The sequence below is a fragment of the Amia ocellicauda genome, unplaced genomic scaffold (genome assembly GCF_036373705.1).
Source record: "Amia ocellicauda isolate fAmiCal2 unplaced genomic scaffold, fAmiCal2.hap1 HAP1_SCAFFOLD_59, whole genome shotgun sequence".
Taxonomy (NCBI): domain Eukaryota; kingdom Metazoa; phylum Chordata; class Actinopteri; order Amiiformes; family Amiidae; genus Amia; species Amia ocellicauda.
Genome location: NW_027102989.1, coordinates 541,657 through 563,068, shown reverse-complemented (window position 1 = coordinate 563,068; position 21,412 = coordinate 541,657). Strand labels below are relative to the sequence as shown.

The following is a 21,412-nucleotide window of genomic DNA, read 5'->3' as shown; positions in this document are numbered from 1 at the left end:
TTACACAAGTACAGTAAGTGACATCCTACATGCTTGACAGTGAAAGCTAAGTGCTGTCAAGATGTAGGGTCACAGTCAAGGGCTACGGGAAAGGGAGCAAGGAGGAAAACAATCAAGAACACGAGACGCATAATACAACTGTGAAGTGCTATCTAGCAGGGATAGAGGACTAATATTACAAGTACTGTCGGAAGAGATGCGTCTTGAGTAAGTGCCGGAATGAGGTCAAGGACTCTGCTGTTTTGACTTTGGTGGGCAGGTCGTTCCACCATTTAGGTGCCAGGGATGAGAAGGAGCGGTTCTGGAGGAGGCAGAGTTGGTCTATACAACTGGGTATTTTACTGGAGCAATCTAAGTGAAGTACCTTGCTCAAGGGTACAACAGCACTGCCCCACCTGGGATTTGAACCCAAAACCCACAATATGAGTCCAGAGCCCTAAGCACTACTCCACAGTGTTGCATTAATCACAGACTGTACCAAGGCTCCATGTGATTCTTTATTGCACTTATCCTGTTATTATTATTTATTTGATTTAATTTTAATTATTCACTGATTGAGTCGTGTTCTCAAATTGTTTGTTTTCATTGATTGTATTCACTGATTGATTGACTTTTATTGATATTCACTATTATTAAACATGCGGAAGCTTTGATCCCCGATGCGGCGCACCTGTATCACTGAGCAGCGGCCGCCTTCCCTCACGGCCACTACACCTGTGGACACTCAGCTGGAGATAAAGGCTGCCCTGCCAGAACAAAGGGGCACGGCGGAGCACCAGCAGGGACAGTGACTGCGGGACAGGTTACAGAGGAGAGGATATTGGCTGTGAGGGTGCCAGCCGGTAGGCACTAACTCCTCGCAGGGTCGGAGCGGGTCCCTGCAGATCGGGAGCTGCCTGGAGAAACATTAGCCACTGGACGCAGTGACTCGACAGCGACAAGAGGATCTAAGGGACTATTACTGGCCAGAGACATTGACTTGGCTTCTACAAGACTGTATTCTTGGACTTGCCTTCTTGGCTCTGCGGTTTCCAGCTTCTCGGCGATAGACGGCACTTTGGGGCTCCGGACCAGCAGCCGGAGGGAGAAGCACATAGCGGACGGGTGAGAGGGACGCGCTCAATATCCCTGTGAGCTTGTGATCGCAGCACTTGCCAGTGAGCGAGCGTGTCCTCCTCCTGAGACTGCTCTTTGTCCTGGATTGGGGCTGCTTGTGCGGACGAGCTGCTCGTTTGTGAGGATCTCTAGCCTGGGACGGAACCGGAGGCCGAGCCGGGTTGGGACTGTGTAATTGAGACCATTCTCTCGCCATTCTCCATCGTTTCATACATACGTTTTTTGATTGTGAATATAGGGAGTATTGTCTGGGCTTAGTTTTATTTGGGAATTTAGTATAGTTTATTATATTTTCAGCTTTTGTATAGGTTTCTGTATTTTTATTTTTGCCCAGGTGATTAAAGGCAATTTTAATTGTAAAAAAAACATCGAGGGAACGGTCAGACTTGGTGCCCTGCTAGTTGCCCCTGTTGTATTGTACATGGTGAATTTTATTTAATGGACTAGAATAAGACCTTTCTTATTTACTGGTGGCGTCTGTCCTGGTATCTTACCTGCAGGGGGAAATAAGTGAGTGGGAGCGAGTCCCCACCTCGCGTAACTCAGTTGGGATGGCGTAGCGAGACTTCATGCGACCCAGTCAGAGGTGATTCTAGGGTATGTGGGGGCCCCAGGCAAAATAAATCCTGATGGTGAAGCCAGGGAGAGCATGGGGGGGTTTCCCATTTGCGACACCCCTGGACCCACTGTTCACTGCCACTCGTGACAATTTTCAGGTTTTTCTGAATGCTTAAACACTAACAGTGATTCTTGAAGTACTATCTCTGAAATAATTAACACTTTTAGGCAATGTATTTAACAAGTGAGCAATGGGTTCAATCAAATATGAGCTGTTATACTGTTGCAGGTATAATTGGGATATTTTGAGATGGAAACCGGTAAGTGCTGTAGTCTTACTGGTACAGTAATATGTACTGTACTTTCATAATGAGAAGGATCTCTCACTACAGTTTCTCAGTCGTTTATACACTGTGACCGAAAGCATGCACAGAGTGATCCGAGGTTCAAGCTATCATCCCAGAACCACTTCTGCAGGACTATGCATACCTTCACCTTGCTTCAACTCAACTGGTGAGTCCAGTTCACTCATGTTGCAAAACATTACACGCAACTCTCAATGTGTTGGCACAATTGTCATTGAGAAAACACCTGTACCTTTTGTGCAATACATGAGTCATCAGACAAAACTCAAAGTGCTAATGTACTACAACACACTTCACGTCTGCAAACCCATCCATCCATTTTCAAAACACACAATTCCTGTGAGGGTCGCGGGGCAGCCAGAGCCGATCCCGGCAGTGATAGGGCACAAGGCAGGAATACAACCAGGACAGGATGCCAGGCCATCGCTGGGCAACACATACACAGCAATTTAACATGGCCAATTAACCTAAACTGCATGTCTTTGGACAGTGGGAGGAAACTGCAGAGCCTGGAGAAAACCAACACGGACACGGGGAGAACATGTAAACTCCAAACAGACTAGAACCCATGACCCATGGAGTTGTGAGGTAGCAGCACTAACCACCGCACCACCCTGTGCAAACCCAATTAACCAAATTGTTCACTCAGTTGTCCTTGTTCTCTCAAGTATATAAAAAGGTCACACGAGGACTCATGATTGTACAAGAAAAATGGAGCCACAAAGAGCAGAAAGGGGAAGAGGGAGGGGAAGACACAGAGGACGATGAAGGCGACGGAATATATTGAATGAAATAAGAGCCACACTGGTTGATAGTGTAATCAACCATGGGATGAGTATGCGAAAAGCTGGGCAGTGAGTGCAGCCCAATTTGAGCCTCTTTACTGTGGCTGGAATCATCAGGACATTCAGGACTACGAACCGGTGAGTGGGTATAAATTTACCATGCACAATATTTGGATTTCATATATCAACAAGAGTACTGCAAGTCTGTATATCACATTGTATTGTTTGCATACAGGGCTGAGAAGACCAGCTGCTGGTGAGAGAAACGAGGCTGAAATAGTCAACATGGTGTTGGCAAATAATGCGATTAGACTCAGAGAAATCCAAACGTGTATAATAGAGGACAATGGGATGTTTCAGAACATAGACCATGTTTCAATATCCACTATTGATCGTTTGCTGAGAAGGCACAGGATGAGCATGAAGCAAATATATCGTGTACCATTTGAGAGGAACTCTGATCATGTGAAAGAGATGTGCTACTTTTACATGCAAGTGAGTATGAATCTGTTTACAGTACTATTGTGCACTTGGAAGAGACAGAGGTCCAGGAAGTGCACTAATGCACCATGTTCTAATCACTGTTCCTACATGGTCAGAGAATACTCAAGCTTGATGCCAGCGATGACCACATTGAGTTCATCTATGTGGACGAGGTAGGATTCAAGAGGCGGTGCTGGGGAAGGAACATCATTGGCCAGCGAGCAGGTCCCTGGCCAAAGGGGTGGAAACATAACCATGTGGGCTGCTATCAGTCATTGCATTTTGATGCTTGTTATATATAAATACATTGATAATTTTTGGGTAGGCAGGATCATCCATGCATCCATCCATTTTCAAAACCACTTAGGGTCGCAGGGAAGCTGGAGCTGATCCTAGCAGGCATAGGGTGCAAGGCAGGAACACACCCAGGGCAGGATGCCAGGCCAGCACTGGGCAACACACACACACACATACCTATAGGGCAATTTAGTATGGCCAATTAAGCTAACCCACATGTCTTTGGACGGTGGGAGGAAACCCACATGTACCCGGGGAAAACATGCAAACTCCATACAGACAGGCAACCCAAGCTGGGTCTTGAACCTGGGACCCCTACAGCTGTAAGGCAACACACCACTGTGCCACGCCTGGCCAGGATCAAACATTGTATAATATAATGTTCTTTACTGTCTGTGTTGATGGATTCTTTTTGTTTTCCTACATGAATCTTCCATTTTGAGGAGAGAGTTTTATTTTTCTAAACACAGTGTATTCTTAATGCTCAGTGTGAGAAACAGATATGATGTATGTGTGTGTGATTCTGACCCAATTCTTTGATTTTGAGGGCTGTGTATATAGTTTTTAGGCCAGAATTTTCCCCTGTGTGTGTTTAGCAGATGTGAATTTTTATTATGGGCATTGTGTTAACAGTTTAGGAGTATTGTGGTATAATAGTGTGTATGCAATTGGGAAAAACTATGAAACCATTCAAATGTTTTTAGAGAACTGCAAGAAAACCAGTATCTGGTCGACTGTTCACCCCAGAGCAGGAGACGCACATTGTAAATATAAAATAACTGCATCACACTCAGAGAACTGCAGGACCACATAATGGCAGATAACACACATTCCACAACATCAACAGAGTGAGTCTCTCGGCACTCTCTCGTCTACTGAAACTTAATAGAATTGGGATGAAGCAGCTATACAGAGTTCCTTTCGAACAAAACTCAAACCGTGTAAAACAACTGAGATATGAATATCTGCACGTAAGCTATACTATCCTATCATTGGTACTGGATCTGGAAGTGCACGGTGCTACATCATATTGACTGATCCCTGTCTTTTCATACTGTGCTACATTGTTTTGTCATGGAGCTAGAAGCAGATTCAGTGCATCGTGAGCTAATATATGTGGACGAGGCAGGTTTCAACCTTGCAAAAACAAGCGGCCACGGCAGAAATATCATCAGAAATCGTGCAATCATCAACGTCCCAGGACAACGTGGTGGCAACGTAACAATGTGTGCGGTCCTCACCATCATGCAATCCTTGGCCCATACAACACTGCACACATCATCACATTTCTGGACACCCTCCACAAACAGACTAATCCCTAATGACTGGGTGCCAGAACAGCCCAGGTACGTTATCATCTGGGACAATGTTAGTTTCCACCGGGCTGCTGTGGTCCGCAATTGGTTCACAGGTCACCCACTTTTCATCAAACTCAATCGCCCCCATAATCTGCGTTCTTGAATCCTATTGAAGAATTCTTCTCTGTATGACGTTGGAAGGTGTATGATCGCCAGCCCCACCAACGCATACCCCTTCTACAGGCTATGGAGGAGGCTTGTGGAGACATCGATCAGGGGTCATGCCAGGCCTGGATATGGCACTCCAAGTGATACTTTCCATGCTGCCTGGCTCAAGACAACATCGCATGTGATGTGGATGAAGTCTTATGGCCAGACCCACAAAGAAGGTGAGATGTAGCCTAATTTTTTCTGTTCTTTTTCCTAGCACAAATGTCTTTTCTTCTACTGCATTTTTGTTGTTTGAGGAGTGTTAGAACAATGAGAGAAAGAAAAAAAAACATTCCCCTTATTTGTATTGATAATGGGTTACAGTGAGGGAAAAAAGTATTTGATTCCCTGCTGATTTTGTACATTTAAGAGAGTGCTCCCTTTAAGAGAGTGCTCCTAACCTCAGCTCATTACCTGTATAAAAGACACCTGGGAGCCAGAAATCTTGCTGATTGATAGGGGATCAAATACTTATATCCCTCATTAACATGCAAATCAATTTATAACTTTTTAGAAATGCGCTTTTCTGGATTTTTTTGTTGTTATTCTGTCTCTCACTGTTAAAATACACCTACCATTAAAATTATAGACTGATCATTGATGATGATGATTGATTGATGATGATGATCAGATGATCGACGTGAAAGATAACATAATGATATGATTATCTGTAACCCACTTTACTCTTATATCTGACAATTGAGATTCACACAGAAATGTTTTTACTTTGATTAACTTTAGTCAATCTCTCAATGAAGCTAAATAAAATGTATTGTGTTTGTTGAAAGAAAGTTGTTGATTGATTTTGAAGTCGTGAAAAATGTTTTATAGTCTGTAATTAGTAAGCAAACTTCGGAGGTTTCAGGAGAAGCATGCAATCTGCCTTAATGTTTCAAAATAGCCCTATTGTAAATATAAACCAAAGATATTAAATGTTGTAATTTCCAAAACAGGGCAGTTGCCATAATATCAGGTACTGTCAAATGTTCTCTAGCCGAAAACTGTTTTTTTCAGTTTGTTACGCCATGGCGTCCAACTCGTAACACCTTTTTTCACTATGTCACCATAGAGACATTTCAAGCCAGGCAGTTTATTAGGTTTACAAATAATAATAAATAATCTAGCTGCTGTTTGACGTCTCCCATGTCAGCTTCTCCTTGTACTGCTTCGAGACAGGACAGAAGATTGCTTTAGTTTCTATGTCGCCACAGTTTCAATGAAGGCACTGTTCCTCGGAAGATGTCACAGAAAATATACAGTATCCTCTTGGACTGGGGCTGGTATTGCGAGACCATGACCGTGCAGGCCCCACACCCCCATCTCCACAGCCATACTTCGTCCCAGTCAGCCTCACTGCGGAGACAAAGGAGTCAAGGAAAAACATCCTTGGCAAGAATTCATGAGCTCGGCAGGATGACACAAAGAAGGAAATACTACAGAGTAACGAAACAATCACCAATCTAGATGTACACGTAATGTCACTTAAGGAAATATTGAAAGTTTAAAGTTTTTAAATACTGATTATCCCCCAGTCCATTATACTGTGGGTGCAAATATTATATTTCCTCATAGTTTACATTTGCTTACTATAGTATGTTTTTCCAAGGTTTTGCATGTAAACAATACATTAGCTGTTCTTCTCTTATAATATTATTATTGTTATACTGTTTAAAGTTATTGGATCCTATAGGGTATGAAGTTAAAAGTCACACATGAAAGAAGACAACATGCCAAAAAATGCAACGAAGTATCCCATAACCACAATATGTAATCTTTACATGCAAAAGTTAATAGAAACAAGAATATCGAAGTTGCCATGGTAAGAATACATAATGTCTCCGTATAGAATAGTATTCAAAGTTATACAGTATATCTAACCTTTAATTAGTTATTTTAAATCAAACTTATGTGTAATGATTGTAGGCTATTCATATTGCAGATATTAAACAACTAAAAACATGATCCTAAGTCAAACTCACTAACAAGCCATTCAGCGGTGGTTCTAGCCCCTTTCATCTCGGGGGGCATGGCTGGGGCCAGTTGTAATCGTAGCGGGGCCATCATCGGGGGGGTGTATTGTCCATGATGTTAGTGGTGGGGGGGGTGCTGACAGTGTTTTGTCCACGGTGCCAGTTAGGGGGGCCACAGGGGGTATGTGCCAAATTTGAGGTATGTGCCTATCCTGCGTTTTCTTTTCTTTCTTATTTCTTTTTTTTTTACATACCAAAGTAAAGCTGTGACCTTATTTGGCAAAGTAGGGTTCAGGATTTAAATTCACAGTGGCTACCTGAACTAACAGTAATGGGGCACACAACAAGTAAACAGAGAAAATAACTACACTATTCCTACCCTTCCAAATCTTACAGGACAGGTGAGATGCCTCTACTCCAAGATACTTATACAATAGAAAAACTATGGTAATAATAACATAGCCCAAGACAAAAAATATTAATCTTTCTAGACTGTATTAAAGTTCAGCACTTCGGAAAAATAGAATTATTTTGTATTTCAATAAAACAAAAATAATTACTGGTATCCACACACCCAACCAATGTAAATGTCACGGACGGTGTTAATTAGCTCCTTAATCACCATTACTTATTATATTTATATTTCACTTCACTTTATGCAATATGGCTTGTGTATTTTGTTTGGTTCTATATTGCCATTATTTTGTGTGTTGATTATCTTTCACTTTATTGTTTAATTTGTTCTTCACTTAGTATTATTTTGATTGTTTGCACGCGTGCCTTATTATTTGTGTTTCTTTGAGCCAATCACCACCGCACAACTCACCTGGGTCCACCTGCACTCTTCACACGCGTCCCCACTTAATCACCCTGCCCTGGGAGAGGAGAGGAGGGAGCGTCTGATACGAGCCGCAGAGACCTCCCACATTGGAAAGTGGACTTCAGCAGACAGGAGGGGAGGTGGCAGACCTGGGAGCAGGACCCAGATCAACACGGCGCACAGGGACAGAATAGTGATGTCGTTCGCGAATGTGCCGGGTCCCATCTGAGAAAGGATGTCTGTTCTTATGTTTTTATTTCTTATAAATGAATACAAGACAGAATAAAAGTATGAATGTTGTGTTGATGTGCTGCGTATGATGACATTGTCCCGGTGCTCCCGTTTGGTGCAGCACACACACCTCAACACAACATTCAGTCAGTGCGAGTGGTGCGGCCGAGCAGTGTGGCGAAAAGTTCATCTTTAATTACGGGTCAGAAAACAAGGTGAGTGACGGGCACAAACGAAGTAGCATTTGGATGCATTTTGATAATATAAACAACAAAGGCAGAATGTAAAAATTGTAAAGTATCATATCAAGCAGGGTCTACTAACAACCTTCACAGACACATTAGAATTATAAATCCATCAATGCAGTTGGAAGAAAACAGGCAAGCTAGCATGCCTGCTACTGAAAATGAAAATACCTGTGCGATTACTGGAACCATTGCTGCTGCAGTGCTCACAGCCACCCCTCAGGCATCAGGTACTGCGACCTATTGCAACCCATAGTTCTATAAGCCAATTTATGCCAAAGGCCATGACCCCAGCAAGACCAAACACAATTGATGAGGTATTGGCTAAAATTATTGCAAGGGAATTCCAACCATTCTCAGTCGTGGAGGACAAGGGATTTAGAAGCTACACCCATGCTCTCAATCCAATGTATGTTCTTCCAAGCAGGAAAACACTCTACAAACAACTATTCCAAGACTGTATGACAGACAATGTGCCTCACTGCAAGAAAGGGTTAAAAAGGCTACAGCAGTTTGCCTGACAACTGACTGCTGGACATCCAGAGCCACCACTTACTTCATGTCTGCTACATGTCACTTCATTGAAAATTATAAAAAATGGTGTCCAATCTTCTGGACTGTTTTGAGTTTAGTGGCAGACACACTTCAGATAACTTGGCAGAGGGACTGCTAAGAGTGGAAAAAAGGGTGGCAAGTAGAAAACAAAGTGGATTGCTGTGTTACTGACAACGCAGCTAACATCACCAAAGCTTTTTAACATCTTGAAATGGACCCACCACCCATGTCTCGTGCACACAATCAACCTGGTTGTAAGAGATGCCCTGAAGGTGATGAAGCCCACTGTGAACAAAGTGAAGGCGATGCGGGAATTCTTCCATAGAGCACACGAGCCACAGAGAAGCTGAAGTCTTCTCAACGCCAGATGGGTATGCCTGAGCTGAGGTCCAAACAAGAAGGTGGAATTCAACATTTCATATGCTGAAACGGGTTCTGGAGTCCAAGGATGCAATCATCTCTACCTTGGCCATTATCAATGCACCTGTTGATGCTCTGAGCCAAGATGAATGGGAGGAAGTGCGAGAGACATGCACTGTTCAGGAACCCTTTGAGCAGTCATTGTGGAGATCAGTGCAAACAGGTACAATGGACAACTGTTTTTACATTAGTATTACATAATTGCATATTTGAGGTGCATATTAGAGGGGAATGGCAGTAATAATAGACAAGAATAAACTGAACAAAGTCCATATACCACATAATAAAACAAAGCAAAGAGTTTTCTCTTTTTTTTTCAGCTACGTGACAGCCTCCAAAATGCTACTCCTGTGCAAGGGTCTGCAGAGAATAACAGCCCACCAACAGACAGGAGGAACAGTAACCAAAGGGAAAGAGAGAGAGTTGGTGACTGCTCTCTGTGCATCTATGGAAAGAAAGTTCCACAGAATGGAATACAATACTGTTCTCTCAGAAACCACCATACTGGACCCAAGGTTCAAACAGCTGTCCTTCAATGACAACAGAGCTGTTGATGAGGCACCTCAAAGAGTAACAGCAGCAGCAAGATGCAGCCCCAGCAGCCAGCAGGCTACACCACTAGGAGGCCAAGAGGGAGAAGAGGGAGCAGGGGCACTAGAAGTGGAGCCACAAACGTCTGCTGTTTGGAGGTTCTTTGATGAAAGAGCAACAGGAGACACTGCAAGAAGGAATCCCACAGCAGATGCTATACTGGAAGTAAGATCCTATCTTGAGGAGCCCCTTATCCAAAGAGCCGCAGACCCGCTGAGCTGGTGGGAGACCGAGGCTTCAGTCTACCCATGACTGGTCAAGGTGATGGCAGGGAGACTGCATCGTAGCGACATCAGTCCCTTCAGACAGAATCTTCTCCAAAACAGGGCAGATAATAACAGAAACCGGATCAGCCCCTCTAAGCTGAGGCACTTAGACTTTCTTAATGCCAGTCTGCACTAAAGACAAGGTCACTGGTAATAAATACAACTAGAACTGTTGGATGCTGCTGTTTTGCGCATTGTAATTCATTTTTTATTTGTTATATGGTTCCATTTTGAGTGTGGTTTGCTTGGAATGGTTTGTGTTTTGGATAGTTCAATATAACTAAAACGTTCAATACACATGTGTAATAGTGTTTGATGTTTTCACATGATCTACGTTTTTTTTTTTTAATACAAAACATGCAAATTATGGTATTCTGGAAATTATAAGATTAAGTATAATTACATTGAATAATTTAAGTGATGTATGTGCACACATACCAATCATAGGTCCAAACATTGCTAAATTTGCCTGAATTATAAAAGCCAGAAGTGGTACAAAATGAAGAGCCGTTTGGGAGCCGAAAGAGCCGGCTCTTATTGCTGAGCTGAGCCAAATGGTCTGGCTCACTGAAACCAGCCGGAATTCCCATCTCTAGGACAGAAGCAGAGGGAGATGGATTCCTCTGGAGGCTACAGTGAGTGCACCTTTGGTTTCGCTGATTTCCATGGAGTGTGGAAACGTAGAGAAGTTTAAGACGCCAAGCTGCGAGTGATTTCCTGCTGTGCCCACCCCTCTCCCCTCCTTGGATTATAAGCGATCGAGGAAAGACATTGAACATTACAGTGTCTGTTTACATACTGGACCTACTAACCTGGGCGCTGTGTTGCTTGGGTATTCCTCCGTGCAGTGGGCAGGGCAGCTGGAAACCGGCAAACAGAGAAAGCGAGAAGAGGGTTAACATTAACGTTAATGAGGCTGACCCGGCAGTCCACTGTCCAGATTCCGCCCTGCAGTGAGATGGTGCTTTGGGATACAGGTGCCGGAGTTCCCCCACAAAGCGGAATACTGTGTCCTGATCGAGGCTTGGGATGAGGAGCGAGAGCGGCAGGTGGCTCGGACCATCACGTGGGTATGCCAGGGTAGGGTCCCGTTGCCAGTGTTAAATCTTTTCCCCTACCCTGTAGATGTGCCCCAGCACTGCCCACTGGCTAGACTCTCCCGTATAGACCAGCAGGACATTTTCACTGAGGATGAGGCGACATTCCAGTTCCGATATCCAGACATGGTAGAAGTGGGGGTCCGTCCGGTCCAGACACAGGGGGTGACAGGGCCCGTGGACTGGACAGGGGGAGCCACCGACTTGTCCAGGGAGCAGTGAGGATGGTTAGGCCCTGTTGAAAAAGTGGTGTTGCGTCTAGTAATGTAACCATTCCTTATATCCCAGGACATTAGTTTATAGACACTGTTGCACCGTTTGTAGTAGAACACTTGCATTTACTCATAAGGCAGCTCCCTAATCTCAATCTCTTACACTGGTTTATTTATGGACTTCCTTCCTAATTGATAGGGTATTACTGTTTGTGAAAGGACTATTTCCATACAGTCAAAGTTTCATGACATTAGACTTTAAACTAACGCATATCTCATTCAATTATTTATTCATTTATTCTACATCAAGTTATATCTTCAGTAACGTCCGTATTTTCCCACGTTTCATTCAATCACCATCAGAAGCTCTCTGTGCTAAAAGTGGCAGCACATTTGTCTCACACACATCAAACTCGCCTTTTCCTGCTTCCCAAGCCTTATCAACTTACTCAGACCCTCGTCAACTTACTCAAACCCTCTTCAACTTTGGTCAACATTGCTCTGCATTCTAACAGCTATTCTTTCTCCTATTCTTAATTTCTTACAAGAAATGTATTCAGGTTTTTTTATCAATATGTTTTATTTATATTTATACAGATGTCACTCCATTATTCGTTTATTGAAGTCATATATGTACCTAACAAAATATTAGCCAATAGGCCATTGATCTCAATAATGATTCCCATTTTCCGTGATTCCCCATTTTATTGACCCTGCAGTGTCTCAAACAGCCCTTATAACTTATTATTTAAGCTTATGATTATTTAGAATAAAATGTCAAATAATCCCACTCGATTATTTCATTATTTCACTATCTCAGTTTTCTTGATCCATTGTGAAAAAGTTCTGGTATTTCCTCCTCATCTGTAAAGGCTACATTAGCCCACTCCCCGGTCTGATATTCTCGTAGTAACTGTATCCAAATGTTGGGCGGACATTTAGCCTTCACGATGATGTGTACATCGTGCGGGTGAAGGAGGTGAATAACCATCTTTTCATCTAGAATATCCCAAAAAGTTGTGTTAACCTGGTTTGGTTTTAATTTTGGGAGGGACACCCATATCATTTCTTTTTCTCCTGGGGAGAAGGGGACATGGGTTTTAGTCGTATAGACTATTGATTGACCTTCCTCTTTACTCTGTCTAGTTTTGACTTGCATGGGTGCAGCTGGGACCGTTTTCAGAGCGGTCAGATCTGGATACAATGTATTATTATAACCAAAATCAGTGATTGATTTATATTCCGGATTATATGGGGGAGGAGCGCTAGCAAAACCTCCTTTTTCATATTCCCATGCTTTGCGATCTAAATCATCCCAATCGGGCCTGTCGTCCTCGGAGTGATCTGTGTCGCGACGCGCTCCTAACACGGCAGCACATCGCGCACCTACACCTTCACCTTTTCTGACCACTTTTCTTGCCCTTCTAATTTGCCTTGTAGTTCTATTAATTCTATCGTATTTTTCACAACTTCTTCTCTCAATTCACATTACTGTTTATGATGATCTTCCATTTCTGTTATTTTCTTTTCTTGATTCTCACCAACCTGACACAATATCACAATTCCTTTCTCTGTCTTATCTGGTTGTTGTTGCTTCCACCAGTCCCGGTGCTCCTTCGGAGACCAGTCTTTCTCCCAACTTCCTTCCAACATTTTCTTCTCTACATTCTGTTTTTTTATTTCTCAAAAAACCAATAATGCTGGTGTCACTCATTGTGACGATTTATCTGAAATATTACATTATTATATATTATATATATACACTCACCTAAAGGATTATTAGGAACACCTGTTCAATTTCTCATTAATGCAATTATCTAACCAACCAATCACATGGCAGTTGCTTCAATGCATTTAGGGGTGTGGTCCTGGTCAAGACAATCTCCTGAACTCCAAACTGAATGTCTGAATGGAAAAGAAAGGTGATTTAAGCAATTTTGAGCGTGGCATGGTTGTTGGTGCCAGACGGGCCGGTCTGAGTATTTCACAATCTGCTCAGTTACTGGGATTTTCACGCACAACCATTTCTAGGGTTTACAAAGAATGGTGTGAAAAGGGAAAAACATCCAGTATGCGGCAGTCCTGTGGGTGAAAATGCCTTGTTGATGCTAGAGGTCAGAGGAGAATGGGCCGACTGATTCAAGCTGATAGAAGAGCAACTTTGACTGAAATAACCACTCGTTACAACCGAGGTATGCAGCAAAGCATTTGTGAAGCCACAACATGTACAACCTTGAGGCGGATGGGCTACAACAGCAGAAGACCCCACCAGGTACCACTCATCTCCACTACAAATAGGAAAAAGAGGCTACAATTTGCACAAGCTCACCAAAATTGGACAGTTGAAGACTGGAAAAATGTTGCCTGGTCTGATGAGTCTCGATTTCTGTTGAGACATTCAGATGGTAGAGTCAGAATTTGGCGTAAACAGAATGAGAACATGGATCCATCATGCCTTGTTACCACTGTGCAGGCTGGTAGTGGTTGTGTAATGGTGTGGGGGACGTTTTCTTGGCACACTTTAGGCCCCTTAGTGCCAATTGGGCATCGTTTAAATGCCACGGCCTACCTGAGCATTGTTTCTGACCATGTCCATCCCTTTATGACCACCATGTACCCATCCTCTGATGGCTACTTCCAGCAGCATAATGCACCATGTCACAAAGGTCGAATCATTTCAAATTGGTTTCTTGAACATGACAATGAGTTCACTGTACTAAACTGGCCCCCACAGTCACCAGATCTCAACCCAATAGAGCATCTTTGGGATGTGGTGGAACGGGAGCTTCGTGCCCTGGATGTGCATCCCACAAATCTCCATCAACTGCAAGATGCTATCCTATCAATATGGGCCAACATTTCTAAAGAATGCTTTCAGCACCTTGTTGAATCAATGCCACGTAGAATTAAGGCAGTTCTGAAGGCGAAAGGGGGTCAAACACAGTATTAGTATGGTGTTCCTAATAATCCTTTAGGTGAGTGTATATATATATATTATAATAAAAACAAACACTCCAGTAAGGTACGGACACCCGTACATGACACTGGCTAAGGTAAGGGAACCCATAAACAACCATAAGCACCCCCGGACCTAGGACAGCCTGTAACTTGCTAACTTGCTAACTGTTTTGTTTGCTTCACATCGTTTGTTGCTAGTTGCATGCCAAACGAGTTCATTCTGTCCAAAATATAAGCTTTTTTTCTTCTAATAAACTCAATAAAAATACAGTGCACTAGCAACTATTTCCCTTTCAAAAGTTGTAGTCCCGTTTCATTTAAAACAAAATGTATTCTTCAAACAAAGAAAATACTATTGCTGCTGACTTCTTTTCTTTTCCCTCTTTACCTGCTCTTATCACAAAGCTTCTGAACACAATCTCAGGTGCAGGTGCACTCTGCGCTATCCTTTGCCCGAGCTTTGTCCAGGAAAACTCACTGTAGCCATCTTAGTTCAACACGGGCTCTCCTTACCTGCGAGTCACACGGGTCCAGTTCACTTTGCAAGTGAACAGTCTCTTCTCAGAAACAATAAGGAAACTTGGAAAGAAACACAATCCCAGGTCAGTGTTAAAAAAAAGTTCTTTGTTTTCATATTAAAAGAAAACATTTGTATTTTCTCTGCACACTTCACAGCTCCAATTAGCACACTCAACTAATCCCTGCCCCCCTCAGAACCGTCACTAAAGAAAGGTACTCACAGTCATTTTAAATATGACATCCTGTAGTGTTTCTTTTCAAAATATGATCTTATTATCACTTGAACCAAATAAATCCTTTGACCCACTAATACCAAATTACAGTTAGGGGGGCCACAGGTGTGATTTGAAAATATGATCTTCCATGTCTTTCTGTTGTGTTTTGACCTGGGGATCTGTAATTGTCCAAGTGGCTACTGCACATGTACTTATTTAATATTAAATGTGTTATTTAATTAGGCTTGGTTCTGGTGAGCATGTACAAGACGTCAGCTTTTTAAATAACTGTGTGTATTGGATCATACACATTTTAGAAATACTCTCTCAAACTTCCCGCATTGGTACCTCACCAGGGAGGTAGAAAACAGCAATAGCATTGAAAAAGTGTGATTGTAGTTCTGCTCTTCTGCAATATATTTCTACAAGATCTTTAACATCTTCTTTAACATTGTTTTAAAGGCTGTGACCAATATGGTGGAATATCTCCAACACACGGACATTGAGAGGCTCGACCCCTTTGTGCTGCTGCTCAGAGACCAACTCTCAGTTGTCTCTGAGTAGGCTATGGATCAACTTCCTTTCCTAATATGAAGGAGACAATGGATACAAAACCTATAGGCAACTATGAAAAACAGGCGATTATTGTTATTCTTCTCATTATAAACTACTTAATACATCTCTCGCATAAAGTACAACAGGATAGTGGTGACGTCATTCAGGATTGGATTGCCATTGGTCAAAAGCCCTCTGAGAGAAATTGTGTGGCGACACTCCACACTCTTAGAAGAAATTGTTCTGCACAGAACCATAAAGGGTTCCTCGAGTAATCGCTCTGGTGGATCCCTTTATGGTTCTATGTAGAACCCCTTCAAAGGGGTTACATGAAGAACCCCCAAACATAGCGTTCTACACAGAACCATTCGTTTTAAAATGTTATATATAGAACCCATTCAAAAGGGGGACACGTGCTATACCTGAATTTGTTTTCCAAATACAATCTTTAAAAAATGTATGAGTTCATATATACAAACACACATACACAACGTAGAAATCGCACTACTAGTGAAGTAACTTCATTTACATTATATGCCACAACTCCTCAATTTGGAACGCAAAAACAAGACATCTGATGTAAAAGTGTAAACTAATTACGAACAGCACTTTTGATTTTTATCTTCAATTCAGGGGCTACTTATTCGCACAGTAAACTGTATTCTCTCTTCAGAGTGACTGGAATGTTTTTGCCTACATTCAACTTAAATATGAAAGTTTCCAAAAACGGCATAGTTTTCTTTAAGGCTATTCAATGCCAAACACAAAATTCTCTCTGCTTTCAGTGCTTGTCCTTCAGCACAATTACACAGGTTCATGATGTTCTCATTTCAATACATTGTTTTCTTATTTAAACTATTTGACTTTGAGCTTACATTGAGAATAAAATCACTTTTGCAAGTAAAACCTGGCCAAGAAAGGCAGCAGCACTACAATAAAACAATACACAGAATACAAAGCAGTTCCTTCAAAAGTGAAAGTGATAAAGAGTGATGTCTGTCCGTAAATTACGTTGAGATACATATCGGTTATTTTGAATTAGGAGTCCAACTTCAATATCTTCTATTAACAAGCCAAAATACAGATCAGAATTACGGGTAATTGAAAAGAATATGTAGCGCCTAGGTAAGCTTGGATGTGTTCAGAGAAACACTAAAAACGGATTGGCTTTATTTGTGGAATGCAATCCTGAAGAGTATTTGATATTTTGGGTAATAAGCTGACCGAAAATATTAGGAGAGCCATATGCACAAAATAGTATAGTCTCCTAGTGCACGTCACCGCCCTCTATTGCATAATCTACAACACCTTATACATCAAACCCAATTTACTAATATTATTGTTATGCATTCATTTGTCACATCTGCCTTTGCTGGTAAGGATAACAGTACAGGATCATCAAAATGTACTGTAACGAAACCTGTCCTAGTAAGGTCGTGTCCTAACTGGATTTGACAGAGGAGCGTGTAGCTGCCACCACCTTTGGTTTACCGGACGGTTCGGGTCGAATAACCCTGGAAGCTAAAATTAGTGATGTAAAGGGAGAGTGAAAAGCCAAGAGGAAGTATATAACCAAGTCTTTTTAATAACCAATTTAATACGCTGGGTACACAATGTGCAATTTAGGCAAATAGAATAACAATCACAGTATCACTAAACAATCCATAAAAAGTCAATATCCATTAAACAGTGAAGTTAATTTCTCCCTCAAATACATACGACCAATTAATATAATAAAACCGCAATTGACCTTCATTAAAGAAATACTAAATTAAACCATACAATAAACACATCAATATAAGTTACCACAATTACAACAGCAATTTCAACTAAAAAAGAACACAATACAAACTCTTCAATGTAAAGCCAAAATTCACAACAAGCCAAAAAAAAAACAAAAAAAAAAAAAACGGGTTAATTGTGGTTTAAGATCAATTGATTGGAATATAGCTAATAGGATCAGCACAATCCAATCAATCAATCACTCACTTGGCCCTGTTACACAGACTGATTAATAGCAGTATGTTTAAGTTTAACCATAAATTCATAAATTAAAGCAAAGAAACTGATACTATGGGCAAGGACTTGTATAAAACCAAGTTTAAACAATGAAAACATGTAATCAAATACACATAATCCCACAAACAAACACATATAGATTTAAAATAGAGTCAGAGAGCTCCCGTCAACTGAACAGCTCCCCAGCATTTGGCGCACACTGCACACTGCACACTGCACACTGCACACTGCACACTGCACACTGCACACTGCACACTGCACACTGCACACTGCACACTGCACACTGCACAAACAAGCAGCCCCCTATTATCTGCACACAAACCAACACAAGCAATGCTAGCCGTAGAAAGAGTCTCTCTTGTGTCTTCTGAGCACTGCTTATATCCCCATCTGCTCCCGGTATGACATCCCGTGATTGGTCGCAATGCTCAGTCCAATTAGGGTTAATAAGAGCCAATTCAATCAGTGACAGAGCCGACTGGCTCATCACAGTACTACTATATTTACAGCATGACATAACAGCGCGGCGCTGGAGCGGGAAAGTGCGCTTCTTTTTGCACATCGTCTACATGCGCGAAAAGCCTGGACACTTGGGCTAAAAAAAAGACAAACATAGAAAGTGTGAAATATGAACGTTAACATTGTAGCGCAAACATTGGGCTTCGAGCCACGTGTAACAGACAGTGCGATTCAGAACAAAGTCAAAAATAGCTTCTGCACAACAATACAACTCTTAGCTAGTAAATTCATGTGGAAAATGGACGCCCCGTCTACAGGGCTGCGGCAAGTCGTGGCCTATTTGTTGGGGAAGGATGTTGAGCTCGGTTTTCCAAACGAGCCGCTGCATATTGACCTATGTCTATTGTCTAAATGTCTATTTATTTATTGATGTATTCATTTATTTCTTTCAACATGTATTGATTCATTGATGATTTTCTCTGTGTATTCATTTTTAATTCTGGCATGGATTATCCTGCATACAAAAGCAAAGGCCCGGGACAGTGCGAGCATGACTTATACAGCGCAGTGCAATCATGGTCGCTGCTTGACATCGTCCTGCAAATAAAAAAACATTGGCTGGATGTCAAGTCACACATTGCCGGGCCAGACCTCGAACCCGGATCCTCCGGATCGTCACCCTGCTGCTCTCCAGCTGAGCTACTCCGGCAACGGAACATCGGCGCGGAAGGGCGCTATTAACTGTGCGCTGTTTCTGCCGTCACTCATCTCCTGCAATGCCGTGTTTATGTGAGAGCTGTGACGCGCTGTAGCAGCAACTACAGGTTTACTACATCTCATCTCCTCTGGGGTTTCAGTGTTTGTGAGACGGTGACACTAAACGCTGAAGTATAATGTCGGCCAATAAGCGCACTGGACACCGCCCACTGGCTGTGATTGACACAGCGGGCTTGTATGACGTCATTCACTGCTACAATGATCGAGCGCAGAAATACACCGTGGTCGTGCAAAAATGCTTTTTCTACTCTTGCGGTTTTTATTTTACACTACAGGAATAAATAACTAAACCAATATTAAATACATAGATACATGTCCTATTTCGTGGTTTCGGACTTCTATTCAACTATGGATGACGACGAGCTGGACAGAGTTGTTTCTGAACTACATCGTAATCATCCCACTTCTGGCTACAGAATGATGCCGGGTCACCTGAAATCACGGCCTGTTCAGATTCAGAGTAAGTGCATTGTAAACCAGTGAGCATTGTGTTTGGATGATTGTATAGGCATGCAAAAAGGAATATAACTTTTTTCTTTGTTTGTTTGTTCAGGGAGATAATATAATTACTAATGTATTCAAGGATTACATAAACCGAGAGAAACCAGAAGAACCTCACCAGTATTCACACAGCACAGAGTAACAACAACAACAATAATAATCTTTATTGTATAGCACCTTTAATTACACATTACAAAGTGAATCACAAGAAAACACTCAAAGAACAAGGACAATTCAATTAAATATCAAAACAACAACAAAATCAGTAAATACGTATACAACAAGAAGACGTCAGACAATGAAAGGCATGGTATAAGTTTTCAGCTTTAAAACTAAGCACCACACAATGTAGAAATGATTAAAATAAGAAACAATAATGGATCTGCAGCGCATATACTGTACATCATTCTATACTTGACTTTACAAAGCTTGTCTAAATTTTAAAATCCCAAACCTGTAAATGCTGTATTGCCTCTCCCAAGGTGGTATGTCAGTTGTGAACCCTGTCTCTGTCTCATCCATAGCATTTCGAGTACAGGAATCCTTACGAAGAGTTGACCCAGGAGGAACTCTGATGCGGGCTCTATCAATGAACACAATAAGGCGGCGGAAATACTCTGTGGATGGAAACCACAAACTTATAAAGTACTAGATTACGAGTTCATTTGTCACACTTGTAGACTCTGTATTTAACTCCAATTATTCATACCTTGACATAATCACAAATATTTTTTTATTTCAATTATGAATTACACACCATTCCCCTCAAATGAGACATGATTCATAATGTCATAAAGTGTCTGGGTTAACACAACCATTAAAATGAGACCTATGAATGATTTATTGTGTGCAGTGTCTGGTTTAATACCACTCTTTATTATACAGGTGGCGCATAGTCGTTCATGGTGGGATTGATGGCTTCAGCAGGCTGATTGTATACCTTAAAGCTGCCACCAACAACCGAGCCTCAGCTGTTCTTGAACATTTCATGACGGCTGTGGATGAGTGTGGCTTGCCTTCCCGGGTGAGATCTGACAAAGGTGGGGAAAATGTGGACGCGGCACACTTTATGGTAAACAGTAGAGGAGAGAACAGAAGTTCTGGGCGCAGTGTGCACAATCGGAGGTAAATTCAAAGTAGTATCACACAAGATGGATGTTTCTTCTGTGTTATCTGTTGAACTGTATTCTAGATTGAACTGACTTTTAATGCAAGAAGATGTAATTATCAAACAGTAAAATAAAGCACTTATTGTTAATCACAATAGGTGGAAGGTTTACAATTGAACTTGAATTCATAAGAATTTTGGGCCCCATGAAGAGATTGCAATTTGGGCCCCCCGCTCCCCCTGAAAGTCACAGCCCCGGGTAGTCAATAATGAACTGTTCACAACACATTTAAACCAGGAGATATAATTGAAGAATTGTACACGTACCCGGCTACTTTCAACACCCTTTGCTGCACTGGTATATTTCCCTCTATTTTTCTTTTTTTTTTTTGGTGGCAGTTCCGTCAATACCCGCCAGCCTTTAAGAGACATCATGCAGCCAGGCATCTTGGCTTGCGGCCACACCATCCTGAACGCGCCTGATCTCGTCAGATCTCGGAAGCTAAACGGGGCAGGGCCTGGTCAGTACTTGGATGGGAGACCTCCTAGAAATACCAGGTGCTGCAAGCTTTTACGTCTCCTGGGTAACTTCATCGTAGCTCTTAATACTCTCTCTCTGTCTGGAGGAGATATAATTGAAGTATTGTACACGTATCCAGCTACTGTCAACACCCTTTGCTGCACTGATATTTTTCCATCCATTTTTCTTTTTTCTTTTTTTATTTTTTTTTTTTGCTGGAAGTTCCGTCAATACCCGCCAACCTTTAAGAGACATCATGCAG

General features: G+C 42.0%; 1 non-coding gene across 1 annotated transcript; it reads left to right on the top strand.

The window, feature by feature from the left end:
- The first annotated feature begins 21,081 nt into the window (after positions 1–21,081).
- On the top strand, positions 21,082–21,200 carry LOC136739054 (5S ribosomal RNA). Its single transcript, XR_010812779.1, has one exon. It is a non-coding gene; the product is annotated as a 5S ribosomal RNA (ribosomal RNA).
- The last annotated feature ends 212 nt before the right edge of the window (positions 21,201–21,412 follow it).